Genomic DNA, 25,250 nt, shown 5'->3' with positions numbered 1-25,250 from the left:
CCTTTGGTGCACAAAAGTTCTTAATTTTCATGAAGTCTAATTTGTGTATTTATTCTTTTGTTGTGTCTACACCTGAAAATAATATTATACTGTATGTTAACTAATGAATTTAAACAAAAACTTAAAAAAAAAAAAACCCTCAACAACCCAAAACAACCCAATTCAAAAATCAGCAAGGGACTTCAATTGGCATTTCTCCAATGAAGATATACAAATGGCCAATAAGGACATGAGAAGTTGCTCAACATCACTAACCATTAGGGAAATGCGAATTAAAACCACAGGGCGATACCACTGCATACCCATTAGGATGGCTACTATCAGAAAACCAGAAAATTGCAAGTGTTGATGAGGATGTGGAAAATTGGAACTCTTGTGCACTGTTGGTGGGACTGTAAAATGGTGCAGCCACTGTGGAAATACTATAATGAGTCCCCAAAAAGTTAAAAATAGAATGACCATATGGTCCAGAAATTCTCCTTCTCCATATATACTCAAAACAACTAAAAGCAGGGTCTTGAGGACATATGTATACCCCATGTTCACAGCAGCATTATTCACAGTAGCTAAAATATGGAAGCAACCCCTTTCCCCCACAGATGGATGGATAAACAAATATTGTCTATCCATACAATAAATATTATTCATCATTAAAAGGGAAGGAAATTCTGACTCATGCTTTGACATGAATGAACCTGGAGGACATTGTATTAAATGAAATAAAGCAGTCATTACTACATTTGGGTGCCTGGGTGGCTCAGTTGGTTAAACATCTGCCTTCAGCTCAGGTAATGAATCCAGGGTCCTGGGTTTGAGCCCTGCATCAGGCTCTCTGCTCAGCGGAGAGCCTGCTTCTCTCTCTCTCGCTGCTTGCCGCTCTGCCTGCTTGTTCTCTCTCTCTCTCAAATAAATAAATAAAATCTTAAGAAAAAAAAGAATGAAGCAGTCACAAAAAGGCAATACTGCTTGAATCCACTTATATGAAGTAATTAGTCAAAATCATAAAGACAGAAAATAATGGTGGATGGCAAGAGGTGTGGGGAGAGAAGAATGGGGAGTCATTGTTTAATGGGTGCAGAGATACAGTTTTATAAGACAAGAAGAGCCATGAAGCTGGATGGTGGTGAAGGTTGCACAATGTATGAATGTACTTGATACTAGTGAACTGTAAACTTAGAAGTGGGTAAGATGGTAAACTTTATGTTATGCATATTTTACTGCAATAAAAAATTGGAAAAAAATTGTAGTTCTGTATACTAGAAATGGATATTCAAAAATATAAATTTAAAAAAACAATACCACAGTAGAGTAAAAAAATATGAAACTTAGAGATAAATCTAATAAAGTATATATAAGTTCTGTACCCTGAAACAATATACTACTGAAACAAATTAAAGAAGATCTAAATAAATGGAGAGATATATCTGTTTCTTCCATTGTTCAGTCAATATATAGGTCTGTTCAGTTTATGGGGATGAGGAATACACATGCCAGCTGAGGAGTGGATTCATTGGATAATTCTAGCTACTCTGAAAAATTAACTCCCAATTTTCGTGGCTTCACATGATTGAATTTTGTTTCTTGCTTACATGACAGACCAGTGTGTGTGTTAGTTAGGTTTCTGCTGATCCAGAGACCTCGGGGCCTCTAGATTCCTTCACTTACCTTCTCTTGACGGGAGGAGCTATGAAAGATTGTGTGAGGGGGATTTTTATATGAAGGAACTTTATATCTTTAACTTCAGTTTTGGAATTCTGCTTCTGAATGTTGGCTTTATGGTTTCATATCCTCTATTTAAAGAGAATAGTAGGGAGACAGTCTTTATTAGCCAGATATTCATAGCCCCAGGTTTCTAGAAATGTACAAAAATTGTTATGAGATATAATACTGTCTTCCACAGAGTCAGCTTTCACCATACCACTCTGATTTCTCATTTTGTAGAGTTAGGAATTGCATTTGCCTTTATGCCCATCTTCTTGTGCATTAATTTCTCAGAGTAGCTCTTAAGCATCATTAAAAAAAACTGTAGTGATTTGGGGGAATAGGAAAAATAAAGCATAATGAGGATTAATATCTAGTCAATGAATTAATTCATACATTTATTAAATATTTACTAAACCCCTGTTAGAGGGTAGGCACTATTCTGGACCCTGAGAATGCATCAGGGAACAAGAAAGAAAAAAAAAAATCCTGTTTTAATGGAGCTTACTTCCCAATTGAGAAAGATAGAAATAAATAGAATGGATAAATCACATAGTATTTTAAAAGTTGGAGTTCTATGGTATGAAAAAGCTGTGGAATGGTATAGAGTGGAGAGGAAGAGGTAGGATATTCCTGCAAGTATAAATAAGTACAAATAAGATAGTCAGGGAAAGGCCTGCTGAGAAAGTCACATATGATCAAAGACTTGAGAAAGGAATGTAGTAGTGTTGCAAGCAAAGGTGTAACAGCAAATGGAGGGATATCTAGAATGTCCTATAAATAGCAAAGAGACCAGTATGTATAGAGTGGTGTAAGCCATAAAGAGAGTAGTAGGATTTGAGGATAGAGAAGCATGGTAGAGAAACAAACAAACAAACAAACAAAAACAGTGCATGGCCCGTTAGGTGATTGAATGGGCTTTGACTTTGACTTTGAGTCAAGGATCATTGGAGAGACTTGACCAGAGGAGATAAATAATCTGACCTGTTTTTTTTTTTTTTTTTTTAAAGTCATATTCTAGCTGATGTGTTGAAATAAATTCTGCAGTAGAAGCAAGGAGATAAATAATTCTGGCAAGAGTTGATGTTCACTAAGACCAAGATGGTAGCAGTAGAGGTGATGTGTAGTAGACGAATATGGAATTTTGGTGAAGACAGACCCATTAAAATCTGTTAATAAGTTGGGCATGGTGTGTGAGGAAGGAGTTAGGAGTAAGATTCTGTTCAGTGCACTTGTTTACGTTTGGCGTTCCCTTAACTAAGAAAGGATAGAGTATGGGAGAATGGGTTCAAAGGTAACGACCAAGAGCTCATTTCAAAATAAGCTAAGTGTTACAGATTTGGTGGAGATGTTGAGAACACACTTGCATTTGTGATTCCTAGTCAGGAGAAATACTGGTGATATAAATGTGGGGTTTTTCAGCTTCTGGACAGTGTTGAAAGCCATGGAACTGCCTGTGATCACCAAACAAGTTAAATATAGATAGAGGAAAGGAGTCCAAGGATTGCACCCTGGAACATTCCAACATTTAGAGATTGGGAAGATGAACCTGAATCAGGAAAGGCAGTTGAAAAACTGGTAGAGGAAAGCCAACAAATCATGGTGTCCTGGATACCAAGCAAGGGAAGAACAAACATGATGAAGATTATTGATGACTTCCTTCCCATGAACAGTTTTGGTCTAGGAGTTTGGGGGAATGCCAGCTTCAAGTCAGGTTTCAGACAGGATTGGAGGGGGAGAAGCATTGGAGATATCCAATATACATGAGTTTTTCTGCAGATAATAGGACAATTTCTGTTGGAGCAAATGGAGTCTAGACAGGGTTTTTGTTTGTTTCTATTTTAAGGCTGGAGAAATAACAGTAGGGGAACTTCCAAAAGGAATGGAAAAATTGATGCAGAATCAATAATTACTGAAGCAATATTCTTGAATAGATGAAAGAAAGTGGAATCTAGTCCACAAGGGGATTTGGATGAAATCACAAATACATATTCTTTAGAAACAGAAGATTAGACAGATTTGTGGATAACATCCCAGTGGTTGGGTACATGTGCTGGTCAGAACTTCTGGTTCCACTTTGGTGGCTGTTTGTTTCATTTCATTTCATTTTCTTAAATGAGAAACATGACATTAGTTTACAGTGGGAAACTACTAGATGCTAGATGTTCAGATAGAAAAAGCAGACCGTGGTTGTTTACGAGATTGAGTGTGGAAGGGGCCCTGGAAACAGAATAATGAAAGTACAGCTTTAGGTACACCTGTACCCACTGTCACATATGTCAGGGGAGACCAGCACGGATGGACGTTTTCTCCACAAGTCTTCAGATACAATGTGCAGTGAGTGGAGAGCAGGAGTCAAGCAGGGGTGGCTTTTGCCAAAGAAGCAGCAAGAGACCTAGAGTCCTATGCAGGGGTGGTTCCAGGACATAAACTGAGGAAGGGAGAGTGGGAAGGGGGAGGGCAAGGAGGGGCACGAGTGGGGAGGGAAGGACAACTAGAAAGCAGTATGGCAGAGGGAGTGGAGTCTCTGGGGGACTGAAGGGTTACTGCTGCCTTGGAGACCCCAGAGCCGAGGGAGCCAAGAAGGAAGCAGCAGTCAGAGAGGGGCTGCAAAGACCACCAGTAACTGGGGCTGTGAGAGGAGATAGCAGGTAAATGGTGGAGCAGGCTGAGCGAAGATCTGGAAGGACAGAAGCTGTCAAGTGAGAAGCTGAGTTGTGTGAGGATGACTTCTGTGTGTATGGAGATCACTAATCAGTAGGACTAGAGCAGTACTGAAGAGAGCGATAGGGAGCCAGAACCCGAAAATACAGAGATTTGAGGAAGAGTGATCCACAAGCTGCTGGTGGTTGGAGGTAGGTGATGGTGGCATGTAGGAGTGTGTTTGCGCATGTGTGCAGGTGCGTGTGCAGGTGCGTGTGTCTGCACAGGTGTGCCTGTGTGTGCGCGCATGTGCATGGATGTGTGTGTTAGCACCTCCCCCTTTCCTCAGACACGCACATGCACACAAACATACATGCTCGCACATGCATGTGTATACGTGTGTATGCATGTGCGTGTCTGAGGAGATCGGGAGGTCCCGGGTGTGAATCAGAGACTATTACAGACAGAAGAAGGTGTCCTTATGAATTCACATTCTTGTATGATTGAAAGGTCAATATGCAAATAAACAGATGTTAAGAAAAAACTATTTTAATTTATATATCAATAATCTTTTACCTCATGGGTTTAAGACATGAAGTCAATATGTAATCTGGGGAAATAATTGATGGGAAACTGAAGTTGAAATCCTACACAGGCAGCCTGGTCTTTGGCATAATAATTTATGGGGGGGGGTTAGGATATACTTTATTAATTTGTGACAAAAAAGCCATACCTACATCTAGTTTCAGTCATCTAGTTTCAGTGTACTAAACGACTGGGTTCCCAGTTGTTACATTTGGAAGAAAATTTCTCATCTGCAATAATTGACTAGAACCCAACCCCCACCCATAAAAACAAGTATTATAAAATTGAGAGTCAAGTATGTGCTCAGCTAGCATGTTAGATGACTCCAGAGAAAATATTAGAGGTGGCATTTTTGTTGGGAAACACATGTTTGAAAATAAATTTACTCATATTTTCACTCCTGATTGGAATGTCTTAAGTGCCCTGAGAGCAAATCTCCCCATAAGATGTGGCTGAGGTCCCAGCTTCCCTGAGAAGTCTCCCTCCTGGCTGCCCCACTCTGCTCTCCATATAAATGCCTACCATGTATTGGGCTCTTTGTCCTTGGTTTTTGGGGGTTTTTTTGTTTTGTTTTATGGAACTTGATCATAGCTCATATTACTATAGAAACCACTACTTAAAGCTAGTATCAATATTTACTGGGAAATTACTGCATGCCAAGCCTTGCTTTAAATGCTTTACATTATTTTATTTAATTCTTAATTCTCATAATAACCTTGCTATTTTTCTTATTATTACCATCATTTCTAATTTACAGAAGAGACAATCTTTTTTAAAAAAATTGATTTAATCGAGATTGTTCATGACTAGGACGGTTATGTAGGTAGTCACTAAAAGGTGAGCTGATGTGAGGGACACTCAGGGTGGAGGGTCCTTCCAGGCTTGGTAATGCTCTGTCCCCTGGCCTGGCCACACAGCATTTTGCTTTACAGTTGCTACTGTGTCCACATTGTGCATCTTCCGTAGCATTATATTTCACAAACAAAAAGTTGTAACAGGAATACAAGCTCGTGAAGTATATGGTGCAATGCTAAACAGTCATTCAATACCGGGTTGATTCAATTAAAGACAAATGGATGATATCAGTGATTAATTGCAAAGGTGAAGTTGATTTTGAAATAAAAGCTAGAGTTTTAGAATCTTAGATTGGAAGGGGACTTTTCCAATTCTAGCTAAATTCTCTACCTAGTCATGGGTCCCCTGTACCATGTCTTCCATGTCTAGAAATCATACAACTTAGAGGTGAAAATGACAAACTAATTTGGTTAAGTCAAGCTTGATTTCAGATCAGAGCTAATATTTAGTAGATATTCTTCTTAATGTTAAATTAACTCATTTCCTATTATTTCTTCACACTGATAGAAATTCTTCTTAAGGTACAGGGGAAAAAAAAGCTGTTAAAAAATAAATGAAATGATGAGCACTGGGTGTTATAGGCAACTAGTGCGTCATTGAACATTATATCAAAAACTAATGATGTACTATATGTTGGCTCATTGAATATAAAATAAATAAATAAAATGAAATTCTACCTATATAATACTTATTCCCCTGCCTCAAATTTGGGCAAGAGGAGAGTTTAGAGTATGTAATGTTGTACTGAAAAACAAAAAAATCAGATTATAGTCCCATACTTTTCATAGAAACCAATGGGAAATACATATATTGGCCTAACACTGTACTATAGGCTGAGTATTTGTGTGTCCGCCCCACCCTGCCCAGACTCCTATGTTGAAAGCTAATTCTTGATGCGATGGTATTCGGAGATGAGCCTTTGGGAGGTTATCAGGTTATGAGTGTGGGGCCTTCATGAACAGGATTAGGGCCCTTATGAAGAGACACAAAGCGATGACCCCCTCTCTCTCTCTCCTCTTTGTGAGGATACAGCAAGAAGGTCTGCACACCAGAAAGAAAGCTCTCACCAGGAACCCGGTGTGCTGGCACTTTGATCTGGGACTTCCCATCCTCCTAAACTGTGAGAAATAAATGTTTGTTGTTTAATCCACCAGTCTGTGGTATTTTGTTATAGCAGCTTGAGCTGACTGAGACAATGAATGGCACAATGTTAAAATGAATACACAGCTGACGTCGAGGCTGAAGGTGATTCTTCATCAGAATGACTCTCTGGTACACAAGTATAAATCTGAACCTGCACAATCCCAAAATAATTACCACAGCAATTTTATTTTAATTGTGGGCCCAAATTTTCAAAGTTGGACTTTATTCAAGAATGGTAATATCCCATTGCCATCAGCTGCAGCTTTGCTCCTGATGACATGCTTTTCATATTTGCAACACCAAATAGAGGCTCAGTTCCAACTGGCACATTTGTTGATATTAGGAGCCTTTCGGTGCACAGCTGAATATAATTCAGGGAAGAGATTTTCAGAAGCCTTTTTTTCTAGAACAAAATTTGTGCTAAGAATTTACTGCTTGGACAACTATAAAACGTGCTTTATCTCTAGCTACTGAAAATGATTCAGTGTTCATAGCAATAATTTGAAATTTATTTTATCAATTTTAAGGAGTTCTTATTGTAATGATTGAAATAAATATTAAGAAGATTAACTGGAAGAAAAAATATAATCCTCTTTTTTCCATCATTTTGTTCTTTTCTTTACAATTTTTATAAGATACACTTGTGTGCTATTCTTGCTATGTCTTTACCATGTTCCTTTTATCATGTATGGAATAAATTTTGGAATTTTTCCTTACTGAGAAAATTTAATGTGGCACAGTTGTTAATGTTTTTTTAACTCATCCTCATAAAATGTGAAACATTCTTTAAAGGGTATTTTTCCTATCTTTTCCTTTCTTTTTCCCTTTTCTTTTTTTTTTTTTATTGAGAGATTCATGTCTAAATTACCCAAATTCAGTATAGCTCTTAAAAGATACTTTACTTTCCACTACAAACGTCAATACACTAGATATTTCTAAAGAGAATTATAATTTAACCAAATCTCTATTAACCTACTTTGTATTATTATTTTAATTTAAGTATTTGGTTTAAATATTGTGACTCAGAAAGTTACAATGGTCTTAGTAAGGGAACATTCCAAATGATTGCCCCTTAATACGACATTACTTTAATCTAGTTCTCTACTCAACTATTCAAAAGTTCTTAACATCATACCTATATATACAATTAATAATTTTCACAAGTGTTATTACAGATATGTGTTTTAAGGTAGCAATAATAAACATATATTATACTTTAAATTCTCAATGCATTTTGTGACATAAAGCACACAGATTTCTCCCTCGAGGTTACAAGTTCATTTGACAGTCAATATTCAAATACTAACAATAAATCAGAATGGCATTCCTTGTCCAAACAACGGATGTGTTACCCTGTTTAGGTAGGATGGAAACCTAGAAGCTCACAGACATTACTCAAGCTCAGAGACACCAGAAATGATGGAGGCACTCACTTTTTGGCCTCCTGAACAGTCAACGAACAGCAGCTGATCTTGTCAGAGCATTGAGACCGACACTAAACTTTGATGTCTCTTTACTTCTACATATTTTAAAATATATATGGCTCAATGAGAAAAAATACTTCTCAAAACTTATATACTCTGTAGACTTTGCTTTTAACCAACAAAACAAAACAACAAAAACTTCACATTGAAAAAATAATACAGTACTGAACATGCCTGTGCCTGCTTTCAAAATGCTACCAAGATGGAAGTGCCTGGCAACCTAAATAGAAAAAATGATTTTTATGAAGATTTTACTTGTGATGATCACTTCTAATAATTTTTTTATAGACTCAATACTTATAAATCCATCATAGTGAGAGGCACTGTCGTTAGTCTGGAGAATATAACAACCATCAAAACCGAAGCCCTTTCTTCAGGGAATTTCAAAATGGCAAAGAAATGAAACCCGCTTTTTGATGTTTTCAGAGAATAAGCCATAATCTCAGCATTACATTGTTCTATAAGCGTACTCACATACACACAAAAATAAGAATTGCTTTCTGGATTTTTGGAAAAAAAATGAGAATAAAGCTTTTTTTTTTTTTTTTTAAGATTTTTTTTATTTATTTGAGAGAGAGACTGAGAGAGAGAGAGCATGAGAGGGGGGAGAGTCGGGAGGGTCAGAGGGAGAAGCAGACTCCCCGCCGAGCAGGGAGCCCGATGCGGGACTTGATCCAGGGACTCCAGGATCGTGACCTGAGCCGAAGGCAGTCGCTTAACCGACTGAGCCACCCAGGCGCCGGAGAATAAAGCTTTTTGTTGGCAGCCATAGGTAAAACAATTTTCCATAAAAATAAAACAGATTTTTAACACTCGATTTACATACAGTCCATTGTGTAAAACGACTCAAAATTGGAGATCCCATTCCATGGTTCTATGAAAGCAAAGTAACATAATGGAGAGAGAAAGGGATGGAGAAGACATACAAGCAGAGGCTGCATTCTCTAATCTACCATCAGACTCCTTGATTTCTGTTTTGTTCTTTTCTATTTTACCTGGTTTGAGTATATGTAAAATCCCCATATAAAGATAAGCTCTGAAAAGACAATTATCATATGGTTCCACTTATTTGTGGAACATAAGGAATAGCATGGAGGACATTAGGAGAAGGAAGGGAAAAATGAAGGGGGGGAAATCAGAGGGGGAGACGAACCATGAGAGACTATGGACTTCAGGAAACAAACTGAGGGTTCTAGAGGGGAGGGGGTTGGGGGCGATGGGTGAGCCCACTGATGGATATTAAGGAGGGCACATACTGCATGGAGCAATGGGTGTTATACGCAAACGATGAATCATGGAACATTACATCAAAAACTAATGATGTACTGTATGGTGACTAACATAACATAATAAAAATTATATAAAAATAAAATAAAAAAATGAATGAATAAAACTCATTTCTATAAAGTGAAACCCTGAAGAAAAAAGATCAGCTCTAAACCCATTAGGTAGAATGGATGTGCGCACGCACAAAATTATGAATGAGTGACAGAGACAGAGATAAAGAGACAGATACTCAGTAATCTTAACTGTATTTCAAGAAGTGTTTCTCTTTTTAAAACTGATTGTTTCATGTATTAACTTCATATAGAAAATATACATTCATTTCCACATGTATGAGTTTCCTAAGGCTGCTATAAAAATTACTATGAACTGGGTGTCTTAAAACAACAGAAATGCATTCTCTCACATCTTTGGAGGCCAGAGGTCTGAAGTCAAAGTTCATCAGGCTTCGTTCCCTCTTGGGGGTTCAGAGGAAGTATCTGTTCCTTACCTCTCTCCTGGCTTCTGGTGGTGGCCAGCAATCCTTGGGATTCCTTGGCTTGTAGGTGCATCCCTGTTGTCTATGCCTCTGTCTTCAGATGGCCTTCTCCTTGTGTCCACGTCTCTTCACATCTTATAAGGATATCATCCTACTCCAGTATGACTTCATCATCTTAACCTGATTATCTTCAAAGGCCCTGTTTCTAAGTAAGGGCACATTTACAGGTGCTGGGGGTCAGAATTTCAGCATATCTTTTGGGAAACACAATTTGTCTTAGTCCCTTCAGGCTGCTACAACAAAATACCATAGACATCCAGTCTGGCTTATAAGCAACGGAAATATATTTCTCACAGTTCTAGAGGCTGGAAGCCTGTGATCAGGGGACCAGCAGATCTGGTATCTAGTAAGGACGCACTTCCTGGTTCATAGACAGCATCTTCTCACCGTGTCCTTGCATGGTGGAAGGGGCAAGGGAGCTCTCTGGGATTCCTTCTATAAGGATGCTAATCCATTCATGAGGGTCCCCTCTCATGACCTAGTGGCCTCTCAAAGGCCCTGCCTCCTAATATTATCACACTGGGGTTAGATTTCAACATGTGAATTTGGGGTGGGGGGGGACACAGATATTTAGACTATAGCACAGTTCAGCCCATTCATTACAACTCAGTCAAGTCACATGTTATTATATGTGTATTACTGGATGAAGCATCCACTGCAACTAAGATAATTAAGACCAGAGCATAGCAGGCAAACCACCTAAATTCAAAGGCAACTCCTGGTCAGTCATGAAGCTGGACATAGCAAGCATTCTGCAAGAATACACTATCTAAAACATATGCAGTATTGAAAGATTTCACCCATTCGGAGGCATAGCCATACTTTACATAGCAAGTGGACAAAACAAAAGTCACCTTGTTTTGTTTTTATGTTTCCACTCCAGAATTGATAAGATTAGTTCTTTGTCTGGGTACTGCTGATGAGATCATGATAAATAGCTTGAAGTATTTCAATAACCTGTCATAATCTAAAGGTTTATGCATAGAGAATTATAAATGAATCATTTGTGCTACCACTTACCATGTGAAAATAATGATATTGAAGAATCAATTTCTCTTTGTTCGAGGACATAGTGAGGCATGGAGCACCTTTCATCAGATAAATTAATCGTTGAACTCATTCAGAGTCAAGCTGTGGAGCAGCTTGGAAACCTTTTGTTCAAGGGAGGCATTAAATGTCAAAGGAAAATGGTTTCAGTTAACCAATTGTTCTTTAGATGTATCTCCAGTGAAAGCAGTTTATTTTTCCTTTTAGTCTCTCCATATTTTCTTGCCAAATCCTGTGAAGACAACCATCCCAAACACTTTGAAAGATACAGTCACATTTTCAAAATGTTTTCAAAATATTAGTGTAGTAGTCTTCTTTCAGAAAAACATGATCTTCTAGGAAATTAATGTCTTTTGGGACAAGAATAGCTTATTGTACTTTCAAAGGTTAACCATAATTTTTGTTAGTATTTCAGCTTCCGCTGCTAACTACAGACATCCCCCCTGACCTGCGGGGATATGTTCCAAGCCCCCCAGGGGATGCCTGAAACCAGGGATAGTTCCAAATTCTGTGTGTACCATGTCTTTTTCTATGCATATCTACCTATGATAAAGTTTAATTTATAAATTACATTAGGAGACTAACAATAGTATCCAATAATGAAGTAGAACAATTATAACAATATACTGTGATAAAAGTTATGTGAATGTAGTCTCTCTTTCAAAATATCCTCTTGTACTGTCCTCATCCTTCTTCTGGTGATGATGGGAGATGATAAAATGCCCACGTGATGAGATGCAGTGAGGGGTGTGACGGGGCACTGGGACGGAGGGGTAAGGCTGTCGTCAAGGAACATCTGCTCTGGAGTGTGGTTAAGTGTGGGTCACTGAAGCCATGGAAATCAAAACTGCAGATAAGCAGGGGCAACTGTGTAGTCTCAGACCCAATTCCTGAGAAGAGAATTTTTGTACCTTACAAGTTATAGGTTACAGACCAGCCTAGAGCTTGCTGGCTTGGATCAGGTGCTCACCCTTAACCCCCAAACCATATGTAAACGGCTATGTGTAGCAAATATGGCCACCTTTGAGCTTCACTTTCAGAGGAACCAGGCAAGTACCTTGATGAACACATTTAGGACGGTTAGAGTCGACATTCTTGTGTGTCTTAGAAGTATGTTTTTAAAGATTTATTCAATATTTAGATCTCTGGGGTGGAATATAGAGTCCTGCTTTTTGTATTCATGCAAAGGATACATAGCAGTGCTCCAGAAATGCTAGACGTTTGTCATCAACGTATGGTGGTCAGGGCATGGAGTGTAGTCAAAGAGGGGCTGTAAAAATATGTTTGACATGGTATGTGTGATGAAACTCAGTAATAGGATCATCTCAGCCTTTTCCCCATGTTAGACTCTGATAAGAAAGAACATTTTTTTTTTTTTATCAGTTAACCTAGGAGGAAAAAAGTAGGAAAAGGAAAGAAAGCATTTGGAAGGGCAATGATTACATTGCACCTATTAAATATGAGCGAATTGTGCATTCTATCACTGTGGAATACCTTGCTCTCACTGTAGAATACCTTGCTCTCACTGGAAAGCACTTCAGCTTTGTGGAGCAGGACTAGGATGATATAAGGAGACTCTGGTGCTGGTGGGGAAAGGAGGGAGTGATCATTTTAGTTCTGTTAGCCATGGAAGAAAAACAGAGGCCCCCCAGTCCTCCTCTCTCACAGTTTCACAGAAAGAAAGTTTCCCATAAGCACAGTTTAAATTTGAAACAAAAGACATTTAAGAACTGTGATCTGATCATGCCATGGGATAAGGAGGGAACAAGGCACGCAGTGGGGAGTGGGGACAGGGATTCAGACCTCCCAGGAGAAGTGCACAAGGAGAGCCAGGGAGCCCCCTGTGGCCACTGTCCACGGAGAGATGAAAAGTGCTGGACAGGAGGAGCCCAGGTCAGAGGGAATGATTACAGAGGGACATCGCCTTGGGATCCTGAGTGTCTCCTAGTGATGAAGCAAACCTGGGGCCTGAGAGGCAAAACCTCACTGAAAACCAAGGAAAGGCAGAGTGGGCTGGCTGGAGGTAGCCCTGAGGCTGTACATGGTCCTCAAGCTGCTGGGCAGGGTGGTTCTGATGGAGATTCTGATTTCCTTCTTTCTTTCTGCTCTTACTGTTCCCACCACCTCTTTGAACTTGCTGGTTGACTTTGGTGGTGACTTTGCTGGTTGTCAGTGTTTAGAATCATCTGTGCCAACTGTTACACTGAGTATTGGGGTGGGCAGGAGAAAATCCCATCCTGTGTTTATAATTAAAGGCCTCTCCGTGGCATAAATAAAACCAGAATCTTCTCCTATTATGAAGGCATTTTTGTTTGTTTTTTACTCTTTGTTAGGGATAGAGTTCGTTTACAAGTTAAAATGCAATGCAAAGTAGTTAAACCTAAAATTTGGAGATTTTAAAGAGTGAAGGAATCATCCAAAAACAGCTAAAGGGTAAGATTCCTACCTGTGATAAGAGAATATTAAACACTACAATTGTCCTCCCATTTCATTTAAAGATTTTTGATAGCTGAGAAAATAAAAAGAATATGCCCCATTGCACCAGTCTTTTCTAAGGAGAGAAAACATTGTAATCATTTGCAGAGATGTCTACCCTCTTTTGGAATTAAACTTAAGCAGAAAATTGTTACATAGACTTAAGAACATTATCACAGCATCAGCATGGGCTAAAAATCAAAGGTGACATGGGGGTCGGTGTCCACACCTCTGCTCGGCACTCCGCAGAAGCCCACACTTCCCTCAGGCCACATTTACAGAAGAAACCACGTAATAACTAGGTGAACCTCAGAATCCCAAAGCGCTCCTTTTCTCTGTAGTCATAAACAAAGCACCCATGAGACAATGCTGTTTATTCACAGGTATTTAAAGGTGTCACAATAAATTCGTGGTAATGATTCAACATAGGGAGAACTGAGTTTATATTTGTATCGTGTAGACCCGGAGACATTTGAATACTTCTCTCCCTGCGTGGGGCGGCACCTCCAGAACCAGATCATCACAGAAAGATGGAGTCTTCTGGGGTGCTTGGGTGGCTCAGTTGGTTGGGGGTCTGCCTTCGGCTCAGGTCATGATCTCAGGGTCCTGGGATCGAGTCCCGCATCAGGGTCCCTTCTCACCGAGGAGTCTGCCTCTCCTTCTCCCTTTGCCCCTTCCCCTGCTTGTGCTCTTTCTCTCGCAAATAAATAAAATCTTTAAAATAAAATAAAAAAGATGGAGTCTTCTGGAGAATTATGAGTACCTCCTACAACCTCACTTTATCATGTGAGTGAAAGGTAATTGTTCTGTGTTGAGCTGCTCCCACCAAAGCACTGAGAATTGTTTAGATGTCCAGTGTTTGTAAAAAATTCTTACATACCACTAGGAAGTGGGTTTGGGGAGAAGAAAATGTAGAAAGTGGATTATGAACGGTGAAGTCTGAAAACTTTGTGTTTTTCGGTGAACCTAACCCTGATTAGACGGAGAAAATGGGAGAACAAAAGGTATTATCTGGATTTTCAGGAAATTTATGTTTATTCTGAAGCTGTAATTTGAGTAGTCCAGCATACGGCTTCCCGTGGGGCATTTCCACATGCTTCCCCCAAACCAGAGCTGAGAGGCTCAAGGTCTATGAGGATGCATCAGCAGTTGTGGGCGGACTTCCTAGTTCCTGCATCTTAATTTGGAGATGCTTTTCTTCTGGACAGTCTTATCCTGGTTAATATATTTCTTGGTGAACATCGGCTGTGTTGTCTAGTACTAGAAAATACAAGCAGCCCCGGGGTGCCCCCGATCATCAGCCCAATGCTGGCTGGGCCTCAGTGCCGGAATCGCTGACCAGCCAAAGAAAGCGGGAGCGGCCATGTCAGCGTCTGTTGGGTACGGGCCCCTAACAGAATACAGTAATTACAAACCACTTATTCCCTTGGTGCGGTGGGGGTCAAGGGCAGAGTTCTTGCAAGCTATTTATATTGCTGCAGGAATTCTCTGTTCTCAACATTACCAAGGTTTATATAAATGGTCATTAGGAAAAATTGACTACACTGAATAAAAGTACATTCTGTACTTGGAAGTGTTTTGCACATATTCCAAAAGGGTTGAGAGGAAGGAGGAGGGAGGGCGGTGGGGGGGGGAGATTCTCACATTTTTGGAAAAATGTCGCATACATAAGGCTTTCATTAATGTTAAAAAAATCCCGACTGTAATTAATATTTCAAAGTTGTGCACATCTACACGGAGGCCCTCAGACCCAAACATGAGAATGTGAAAATAATAAATTTCACAGGAAGACACTCCCCCATCCGGGTTTTAAAGAAAGGATTCTTCCCACCACATTCATGCTCATGATGGCCTTACGGTTTTTTTGTTTATGATCTTGTGTGCAGTTTTAACAATATTTAAATCAGAACACAGTAAATATCCATTTCACAGTCCAGGGCCACAATGTAAAGTTAATATGCTGATGGCTTCAGTCCAACTTGGCAGCGTCACATGATCTATCCCTAACATCTTATCTGCCCTTCTCACTCCTCAGAAGTACCGTCCTGGTATATGTTCCAACAGTACTTGTATTCTTACTGGGAGCTCTGGTGATAATCTTTGTTTTTTGTTTGTTTGTTTGTGTTTTTGGTAATTACACCTCCTTGAGTAGCATTTTAAAGAAGTCTTATTCTTTATACTAAATTCTACACGTAACTTGAAATATTTGGTGTTTCCATGAGCTTTAATGATTTTAATAATGTTAATGTACTACCTGGTAATTACTTACTTCCTTTAGAAAGTAATGACAAAATAAATATACCCTGGGAAACTAAAAGACATTGAAAAGAATCATTGTGATTGATATTGAAATACTACTTTTAATTACTGCAAGAGTATTATGCAGTGTCAGGGCACATGGGTCCAAGGATCAAGGGCCCCGAGCTTGGGGCCTAAGGCTGTGTCTCCTGCTTCAAAGTCCTACTGATTGTACCTTTGAGGGGGTCCCTCTCAGGGTACCCTCCTGCATGCCCTGTATGTCCCCCCAACCTGCGCCCCTGCCCAGTGCCCCCAGTATGCAGCCCCCGTAGGGTGGGGGTCCTGGTGCCAAGGGGATCCTTCCAGAGGGGTGTGTGTGTTGAGCTGTTTGGGCAGGACATGGGGACAGGAGCATCTAAGCGAATCACTTGGTCTCTGAACCTCAGCCGGCTCAGGAGATGATGGAGTAACACCAGCCTCCTGGTGCTGTTGGGAAAATTAGAGGGGACGAAGGTAAGTTCTTCAGCACCAGGCCTGACCAGGAGCAACTGCTCCCATACCCACCTGCGGCCTCTGCAGTCTCAGGTCGGTAGATCTGGCCACCTCCTCTTACCTGTTCAGTTCACTCTGTCCAGGCAACAGTTTGGGGGAAAACTAATGGACATCTCTAACTTACAAGAATAATTAAAATAGTAATTTCATTACTGAGCTGTAGAAGTATTGCCTGCTTGATGACAATAAATCGAAATAGGAGGCAATGAATGCATTCACTCATTAAACATTTTTTGGGTGACTGCTATGTGCTAGGTACCATGCTAAGCTCTGACAGTCCCAAAATAATTCAGACTTCATGTCTGGCCTACAGGAATTTATGGTCTAGCCAAGGGGACAAAGCTGCAGGAGGACTCTGGGGAGGGCCCTCCCTGGCACGCAGTTGGGACTGAATATGCAGAGTAAACCGGTGGCCTGGACCCAGACTCAGCTTCTCTGAAGCTGAATCACGTCCTGTGAATGCCCAACGGCAGGACCGGATATTGTGCAACAGCCTGGCTTTGACTCCTGAGATCTGTCCTCTGAAGCCCAAATATCCCATTTTGTGTTTGGAGAAAGAAGGGCTGTGGTCAAATGGGAAGGGTCCTTTCACTAACACTGAGATATTGGGTGCTGTGGGGGGAGGAAAAATAATCCCCCTCTACTCTTTGGAGTTCTTGACTGAGACTCTTATAATGAAAGACAGATGGGGGTTCCTGGGTGGCTCAGTCGTTAATCGTCTGCCTTCGGCTCAGGTCATGATCCCACAGTTCTGGGATCGAGCCCTGCATCAGGCTCCCTGCTCAGCGTGAAGCCTGCTTCTCCCTCTCCCACTCCCCCTGCTTGTGTTCCCCTCTCGCTATCTCTCTCTCTGTCAAATAAATAAATAAAATCTTTAAAAAAAAATGAAAGACAGATGAACAAGAAAAAAAAATTAATATGGACATGCCACATGCACATGGGAGATACCGAGGACGATGAACAACGCTCTGGGTGCCTTACGTTCAGGCCCACATACCATCCTAGTAGAGATGGCAAGGGGTGGAGGCATCTCAGGGGAGTGAACTGTTTAGGGGAGATGGCTGGGCCCTTAGGAGGACAGATGCAAAGGTGAGGGTTTGTGATAATCTTTCTGGGTGGGGGTCAACTTCATGTCTCCTCTCCTGAGACAAGAGTCAGTCTTACTGGTTGGTGAAGCTCCTGGGAAGGGGACTGAGGACATTGAGGTCCTTTTGGAGAATCTGTCTTCATTCAGTGGGAGGAATGCAGAAAAAGTACCCCAGTATCTCTTTCAAAGCCTTCAGCTCAGAATAACCAGTATGCCATAGCCGCACATCTTGAGGTGGCAGATCCTGCTGCCCTTCACACTAAAGCAACAGAGAAGCAGGCCTCTAAAACGGAGAGTGGCCAAAGGGAGCCAGTGTTGTCTGTTCTTTCTCAGGCTGCTCACCTGGTCCCCCCTCTGTGGGACAGTGTGTGGAGAGTGGCTGTGCTCCTCGGGTCCCAGGAGCCCTCAGCCAGACACAGGTATCAAAATGCTTCCTGCCCGGGAGTAACACCTGCTGCACCCCAAAAGCCATTGTCATGCCAAGGTTATCTCCTAAGGGTGGCGGACATCCATTCCTCAGAGCCGAGCTGCAGTTGGAATCTGGGAAAGTGAGGAAGATGGTATGATGTTCAGTGCCAATGGTTCTAAGCAGGGTAACTCGGGTATAAAATTTGCATTTCAGTAAGAACACTCAGCTCACAGAAGATGCAATAAATCTGAAGAGGGCAAAATTTGTGACAGGAAGAGTCAGCCTGAGGCTGCTGGGGCAATCCCAGTACTATGTGATGAGAAGCTGAGCTCAGGCAACAACGTAGGAGGGAGGAAGAAGGTTTCAGGAATGCAGAGTCAGAGCTGAGGGAAATGTAAATGTGATTGGGAAGGAGGTGCTGAGGAACAAGCAGGAACTGAGGGTAACCATGGTATGTCTGGCCTGGGGGCTCTGTGGCTTCCTCTGTGAGGGCAGGAGGAAGGCAGGGAGGAAGCCAATGGGAGTGATGGCAGGGTGGCTCGCTTGCAACAGGACCACCTCTGGTGTGGATGCACAGCTCTGGAGTTCAAGGAAGAGATGTGGGCTTTGGGAAGGGATCAGTCAGCAGGATTGGAAGAGAAGAAGAGTCAGAGATGAATCCCCAGGGAGACTGAAGTTAAGGGGAGGAAAGAAAAGAAGGCTTTCAAAGGAGAAAGAAAGAGAAGATCTCAGAGGGCAAAGGACTGAAGCCAGATGGATGGAGAGTCATTTGTCAGTGGTCCTTTTATTGAGCGTTTCACATGATCTATGAGTGTGGCAGCAACTGAGCGGATCTGGATGGACTGATCTCCAAGAAAGCATCAAAGACACTGAAGGGGTTCAGACGACGCCACCCCAAATGATACCACTTTAGCAGAAGGATTTTTCTAAGCTGAAGATAATTGAGAAGGAGCAGGTAGAAGAAAAGCCCTCTGTCTTCCCCTCATTTGCCTCAAAACAGGACGTAAGTTTGTAAAGGTGCTCCCTTCCCCCACCATGAAGGACAGAAGTTAATCACCAGAGATAACTCTAGACCCTGATTAGCCCAGAGATGGCACAGAGGAGTCCACACAGCAAACCTCACACTAACTAGGCTTTATCTCCCACTAGCTCCCCAGAGACCCGCCTCCCTATAATTTGCTTCCCTAGGAACTCAAAATTCTTTTCCTTCGTCTTGTCACCTCTCTACAAATGTAATGTTCTTTTGCTAAGATGCTCCATAAGCCCAAGTTCTAACCACCCCCCTCCCTTTGAATTACTCCTCTCTGAGTACTCCTGTGTGTATGTGTGATGCTGGGGTCAGAGCCTTGAAGTTAGTTGTATGACCCAGCAGATGGGTGGCCTCCAGGGCCCACTGTCAGCTCAGCACTGGATGAAGGTGGACTTCAAACACCACTAATAGCCAGTTCCAATGGAACTCTTCAGAGAGGCTGACCTCATCCAGACATTTCAGGTGAATACTTACACCAGGGCCCCTCGAGCCTCTCATTTCTCCCTTAATTCTCAGAGCATATCAACAAAGCAGGACTCATTTTTATCTTAGTTTTATAGGTGAAGTTGATCCATAATGATGTTAAGGGGGTTCTCAAGTCCCCAGAGCTAGGGCCCTAACTCCAGAGCTAGGATTCCTAACACCACCATCTAAAAAACTGGACAGAGCACAGTTGTAGAGGGCAGGGGACATTCACCCTGAATGCAACTGAGAGCCACTGGTAATTTTAAGGAGTGGGAGGTCCAATTTGTGTTTCAGAAATCTCACTCTACTTTGAGTTTGGAGGATAGACACATTGGGGAGACCATTTAGCTTACTCCAAGAAAAAGCTGAAGTCCTGAACTAGGTGAGGCAGCCACCATGCAGATGGAGGAAAGGATGCTGGGCCAACTTCTGGATACGATGAGGTGATTCAGGGAGGCATGAAACTCTGAATTTCAGAGCTCCCCACGTGTGTCCTAGAATAGGCGGTCAGTAAATGTTTAGATTCCATGTGTAAAAGAGTTGATTATAATACCTCTCCCCACCCCTGCCCCCACACCCTTGCTGATAACCAGTGAAAAAAACTCTGCCCCTTGTCTACTGACCCCATTCACCTTCCTTTCCCTCTCCCTGCCTCTAGCTATTACTGATGGTGTTCCTGTCTTTGAGAAGTACTTAGAGGAAATGCTTTTACAAGTCATGAAATGCCAGAGTTCCTCATTAGTGCTTAAGTGCCGTGGACATTTATGGCTATGACTATTCCTTTGTCATGAATATTATCCCATTATATCAAAATGCTTTATAGGCCTTAGTAGGAAGACACTACAGACTGAAAGTCCTAATTATTATTATTGCCATTATTACTATTATGATTTTTAAAGTATTTGCAGAATGGTCTCATTAAAGGACAGTTTATTACAAGTTTACTGTCTTGCATTCCTCTTTTCCAGTGTTTCCAATGCTCTTGATCTCTCTTATAGTGTTTTATTTGTTCCCACTAATGAAAAGAGAAACTATTAAAAGCAGGTTCACAGAATACAAAGTCATGTATTTATTTTGAGTAATCTCTTTACAATAACCCTATTTCTTGCCACAACGGAATACAAACATCTTGTTGATTTTCTGTCTAAATATCTATCTAAATCAAGTAATAAGTATCAAGCATCCTCATCTGTTAAAAAATGGGCTATTCAAAGAAAGAAAGATAAGTAATCACAGATAATTGATGGTGATGATGTCTTTGGCAAATTGTTATAGTTAAGCTCCTTTCTATCAGCATATTTAGATATATAGACTCACTGGTAGTGGTTATTAATTTGAGGCCAACAAAATATTTTTAAAGATAGGGATGTTTTCCCCTATATTTTTTGACATACAATTTCAAGGAATTTCAAGACTCTTTGAAGTCCATTCACAAAACTCTAAATATCCTTGGACTCCAATTTCAGAACATTAATTTTTAGCTGACCAACATCCATTCTCCTACCTATGGTAATAAAAGAACCCAAAATTTCGATAAAGGAAACCTCTCCTTTTTTCCTGTTTTGGGGGGATAGACTCCACAACCAGCTCCTCGGGTTGGATCAGTCAGTTGAAACTGATCAGTACATCCCACGCCCCTCAAATGTAATGACTGGTGAAAAGCCAGGTGCCTAACACAGTGAGAAAATGTGAAGAGGAGCCTCAGCTCTTCCTCTGGGCTTGATGGTGTCAGTGGAAAAGACATGGGGGCAGCCCAGGCACCCTGGGATCTTAGTAATACAGTTTGATCCCTGCATCAAATCCAATTTAAAACAGCTCTACCTGTAGACGTCTCTGTTACATGAGCTGAGGTTTTCCCATTTTTGTTAAGCCAGTTTAAGTTGGGTTTGTTGGCGCATACAACACAAATAGTCCTGAATAATATGTACTAGCCTGGAGACACAGGTTCTAGTCGAAAAAAAAAAAAAAGATGCTTCATTTAGGATTTGCAAACATTTTTGGTTTTGATCATGTCTTATTCGAACGTGGTGTAATGGGGATTTTCATTAATTTTTTTGATTTTTATATCCTTTAGTGATCACTAAAAAGTAAAGAAGAGGTTACAGCAAATTGGGTACAGCCAACATTAACTTTTAGAAAAATATTGAATCCTGGAAAGTGGAGAAATGAAGCAAAGCTAAATCACAGGAGAAGTAAGATGTTAGAAAAGTGTTGGGCCAATTGATATTATACAGCCAAAGATGTAGAAATATCCGGAGAGTTCCTCCGGTAAGAACTAGACTTGAAGAGGATTTAGGATTTCAGGTGTAATCCTTCCTGCTTCACATGACACATGTCATTGAAAGGGACAAGGAAGCATTTCAGGTAGGATAGATTTCCTAGATCAAATACCTGGATGAAGAAAGATGATTCCTGAGGTCTTCACACAAGATTACTTGCAAGGAGAGGGAGCATTGTCTTATTGTGTGTGCACTGTTCCCTTCCGATGTGAGGTCTGATGCAGATTCTGGGAGAAAGGGAGAAGGAGAAAGAGCAAAGACTCACTATTTTAGTACCACTTGACTTTTCATTCTATTGATTAAGGTAGAAGTCATGTGAGTAGTTTTTTTCAGTTCTCAAAATAATATTAAATAAAACAATACCCCAAGACTTTAAAGAATTAGTAGATATTCTATATTAATTTTTTGTATACCATGTATGAACCTGTTTTTTCTAAGATTTTATTTTTTATTTTTATTTTTTGTTATTTTTTTCTAAATAGAATAATGACTGTTATTAATACATGAAGAAAGTAACCTTTGTCAATTCAAAAGCGATTATCACAGAACTTCTGATGTAATATAGAAATGGTTAAAATTATATTCTCTCAAATAACCAGTTCTGATAATATTTAACAAATTCCCTTATTCTAAATATTTGATTTTTTATTAGAAAAGGTCATAATGGATGCTCTTGAAAGAAAAAAAGCAGGGAACCGGTTAATTAGTTTTAAAAGTTGTTTGAGATATACATTTTTACAAGTCACAGTTTTGAGCTAGCTTCCTCTTTTTAAAATTTTACTTCCCTTATTAGAGGGTAAAAGCTTGTTATGTACTAAGATGAGTCAATATTTGTTTTCTCATCTCAGCTTCTCCTTGGACATTTTAAAAGTGCATAGTCTGAATCTTGCTTCTTTTAGATATTAATATTTAATGACTCTTGTATTAGAGTTCTCCAGAGAATCACAACCACTGGGCTACCCTGCAGAAGATTTACGACCAGGAGCTGGCTCATGCTATTACGCAGGCCGGAAAGTCCCAAGGTCTGCCAAGCTGGAGACCTGGGAGGGCCGGTGGGGTCAGTGCCAATCCAAAGACAGGAGAAGCCTGATGTCCCAGCTCCACGGCCAAGGAGAAAGAGCAAAAAATCCAACTTGCCTCTACCTTTTGTCCTCTTCAGGCCCTAGAGAGATTGGATGAGCCCCCACACTGGGGAGGGGGATCTGCTTTGCTCAGTCCGCCCATTCAAATGCCAGTCTCATCTGGAAACTCCCTCACAGACACGCCCAGAGTAACGTTTACCTGTGAATCAGTCGAGTTGACGCGTAATGTTAAGCATCCAAATCCTGGCAAGTCTTCCTCTAGGCAAGCAGGTCCGAGACATCCTGCGGCTCCTCAGGGATGCCTCCTTCACCACCAGCTCACTGTGGGTCACCCCTGCCCACCAGACTGCTCTTTTCCAGCACACAGAGCTGATGAGAAGTTGAAATGTCTCCAGAAGTAAATATTCTTGAAGAAACTTCATCTCCAGTTTCATAGCAACGGATATGCAAACATTGGGTTTTATGGTAATCCACAAAATACATGTCCAACAAGCTGCAAACAAAAAGAAAACTGACAAAATCATTTTTCTCCTATAATTTTCCACAATAATTACCAAATATAATTTCTTCATTTTCTTGAGTTAAACTTCAGCAAATATTAGTATAGAATATAGATAATATAATAAACAAAAGATCTCTATATATATACATATGTATGTGTATATATATATAGAAATAGATAATTTAGATAATAAAAATGAAAGTCATTTCATAATTGAATTGCCTGATAAAAATAGTACTCCATTTGGGTAATGAAGTGTTAGCCTTTGATGGAATACTTTTGGCATGTGTATGTGTCCATATGACCCAGGGAGAGAGAATAATGATAAATATGTTTCTGATTTGGTCCAAGTGAAAAATCTAGATAAAAAAAATCAATCACGTTTTATTTTAAAATAACACAAATTCTTCCCTCATCTTTCAAAATTTACCACTGAAGATTTTTCTCAAGGAAAGTGAATTGAATTCATCCTAATTAGTTCTAGTCTTTCAAATGAGTATCCTAGTCCTGCAAAGATATTCTTTCATATAACTGCCCTTTAGAAATGCCAATAAGCATGTTTCTGCTTTCCCATGAGAATATTTCACATTTTATAAGGACAGAAAGCACCAGCATGTGTAGTTGAAATAAGTCTGTGTAGCATGGGGCTTTCCTATTTGTATCACTGGATAAATAGATCTATGCAGAGAGTTTAAATAAGAGAATAAAGGATCTTTTACTGAAACTCACCATACACTTCTTTTCAAAAGATCTAAAATGTTGAATTCTACAAACAAAAGCAATAGGAAATATGTTAATCCAATGCCCTATTCTTATTTGCTAGCTAGATTAAAAAAATATATATAAAACAATTTTAAAAGAGAATTATTTCAGTGAAAAAAAAATCCTCCCCAGAAAGAAAATATGTCTGATCCAAGAAAGACCAAAGTATATATTAAAGGCCTAAAAATGTAAGCAGTTGAGGAGGAAACATTTAACACTAAGGTACATCAGTTAAGAACAAGATAGAACACATGACGTTAAAGGGGGCTCTGGTCCAGGGCATTCGGTGTCTGAGACTCATCCCCTGAAATGTAGCGAAGTCCATGTGAAGGCATGGTGGTGCCGTATTGTATCTTGGGCACTGCCGATGACCAATCCCAGTGGGTGAGGGTGGTCCCAGGAATGCTCGTCTCTGCTCATGACACTGACATGGTGCAGTCTCTTGGAGAACAGTTTGGCAGCATCTAGTAAAACTGAAGATGAGCATTCCGTTTTACTGAGAAATTGCATTTGTAGGTATCTGAGGAAAGCCTTCAACTTAACTTAAAAAAGAGAATAAACAGGCAAACTGTAACAAAGGGAAAGTCCAGCAACAGAGCCTTAAAAGAAACACAAGAAATCTTGTTTACAAAAAAATGATAAATATCCATAAAAATATGATACAATGTTGCCTCTCTGAAATAAGGGCAGAACCCAATAAAAGATAAGAGGAGCAATCAGATAAGAGAACTTTGTGAAATGAAATACGAGAGCCAAAATTTTTCTGTATGTTTGAAGTGTCGGAAGGTGACCTGGGGGAGATAGCCCAGGAAGTAGAATATGGAAGGGGTGGGGGCTGAACCAGGGGAGAAGGACCAGAGCTCCGGGAGCAGGTAACCCACACTAGGACACAGGAGCATGTACGGGGTGGTGGTGGAAGGAGCCCAGCCCCAGAGCCAGAGTCTATATTGCAACAGAAGGGCAGAGAGCAGCCAGACATCCCCAGTCCAATGCTGCTTTCATTGCCACCCTGTCGTAGTGACCTTTGTGTTTCCCTCGGGAGCATTTAATTCTTCCCTGAATTCTAACTGAACACATTAAAATATAATC

The 25,250-nt window shown here is 40.5% G+C and overlaps 1 long non-coding RNA gene across 5 annotated transcripts; it reads right to left on the bottom strand.

Annotated features, from left to right (window-relative positions):
• Positions 1 to 8,971: 8,971 nt before the first annotated feature.
• LOC115937523 (uncharacterized) lies at positions 8,972 to 23,393 on the bottom strand. 5 transcript variants are annotated; one of them, XR_014145439.1, is made up of 6 exons: positions 23,097 to 23,393; positions 21,928 to 22,042; positions 19,890 to 20,030; positions 17,975 to 18,172; positions 11,254 to 11,512; positions 8,972 to 10,378 (listed from the first exon to the last, which is right to left on the bottom strand). It is a non-coding gene; the product is annotated as an uncharacterized LOC115937523 (long non-coding RNA). The 5 variants fall into 5 exon arrangements; XR_014145438.1 differs by having other exon boundaries at positions 8,972 to 11,512; XR_004072790.2 differs by lacking the exons at positions 8,972 to 10,378; positions 11,254 to 11,512 and adding an exon at positions 21,358 to 21,483 and having other exon boundaries at positions 14,115 to 18,172.
• Between the last annotated feature and the right edge of the window lie 1,857 nt (positions 23,394 to 25,250).

The sequence above is a fragment of the Leptonychotes weddellii genome, chromosome 5 (genome assembly GCF_054177405.1).
Source record: "Leptonychotes weddellii isolate Sample4059 chromosome 5, ASM5417740v2, whole genome shotgun sequence".
Lineage (NCBI taxonomy): Eukaryota > Metazoa > Chordata > Mammalia > Carnivora > Phocidae > Leptonychotes > Leptonychotes weddellii.
This window is presented reverse-complemented; position numbering and strand designations above follow the sequence as displayed.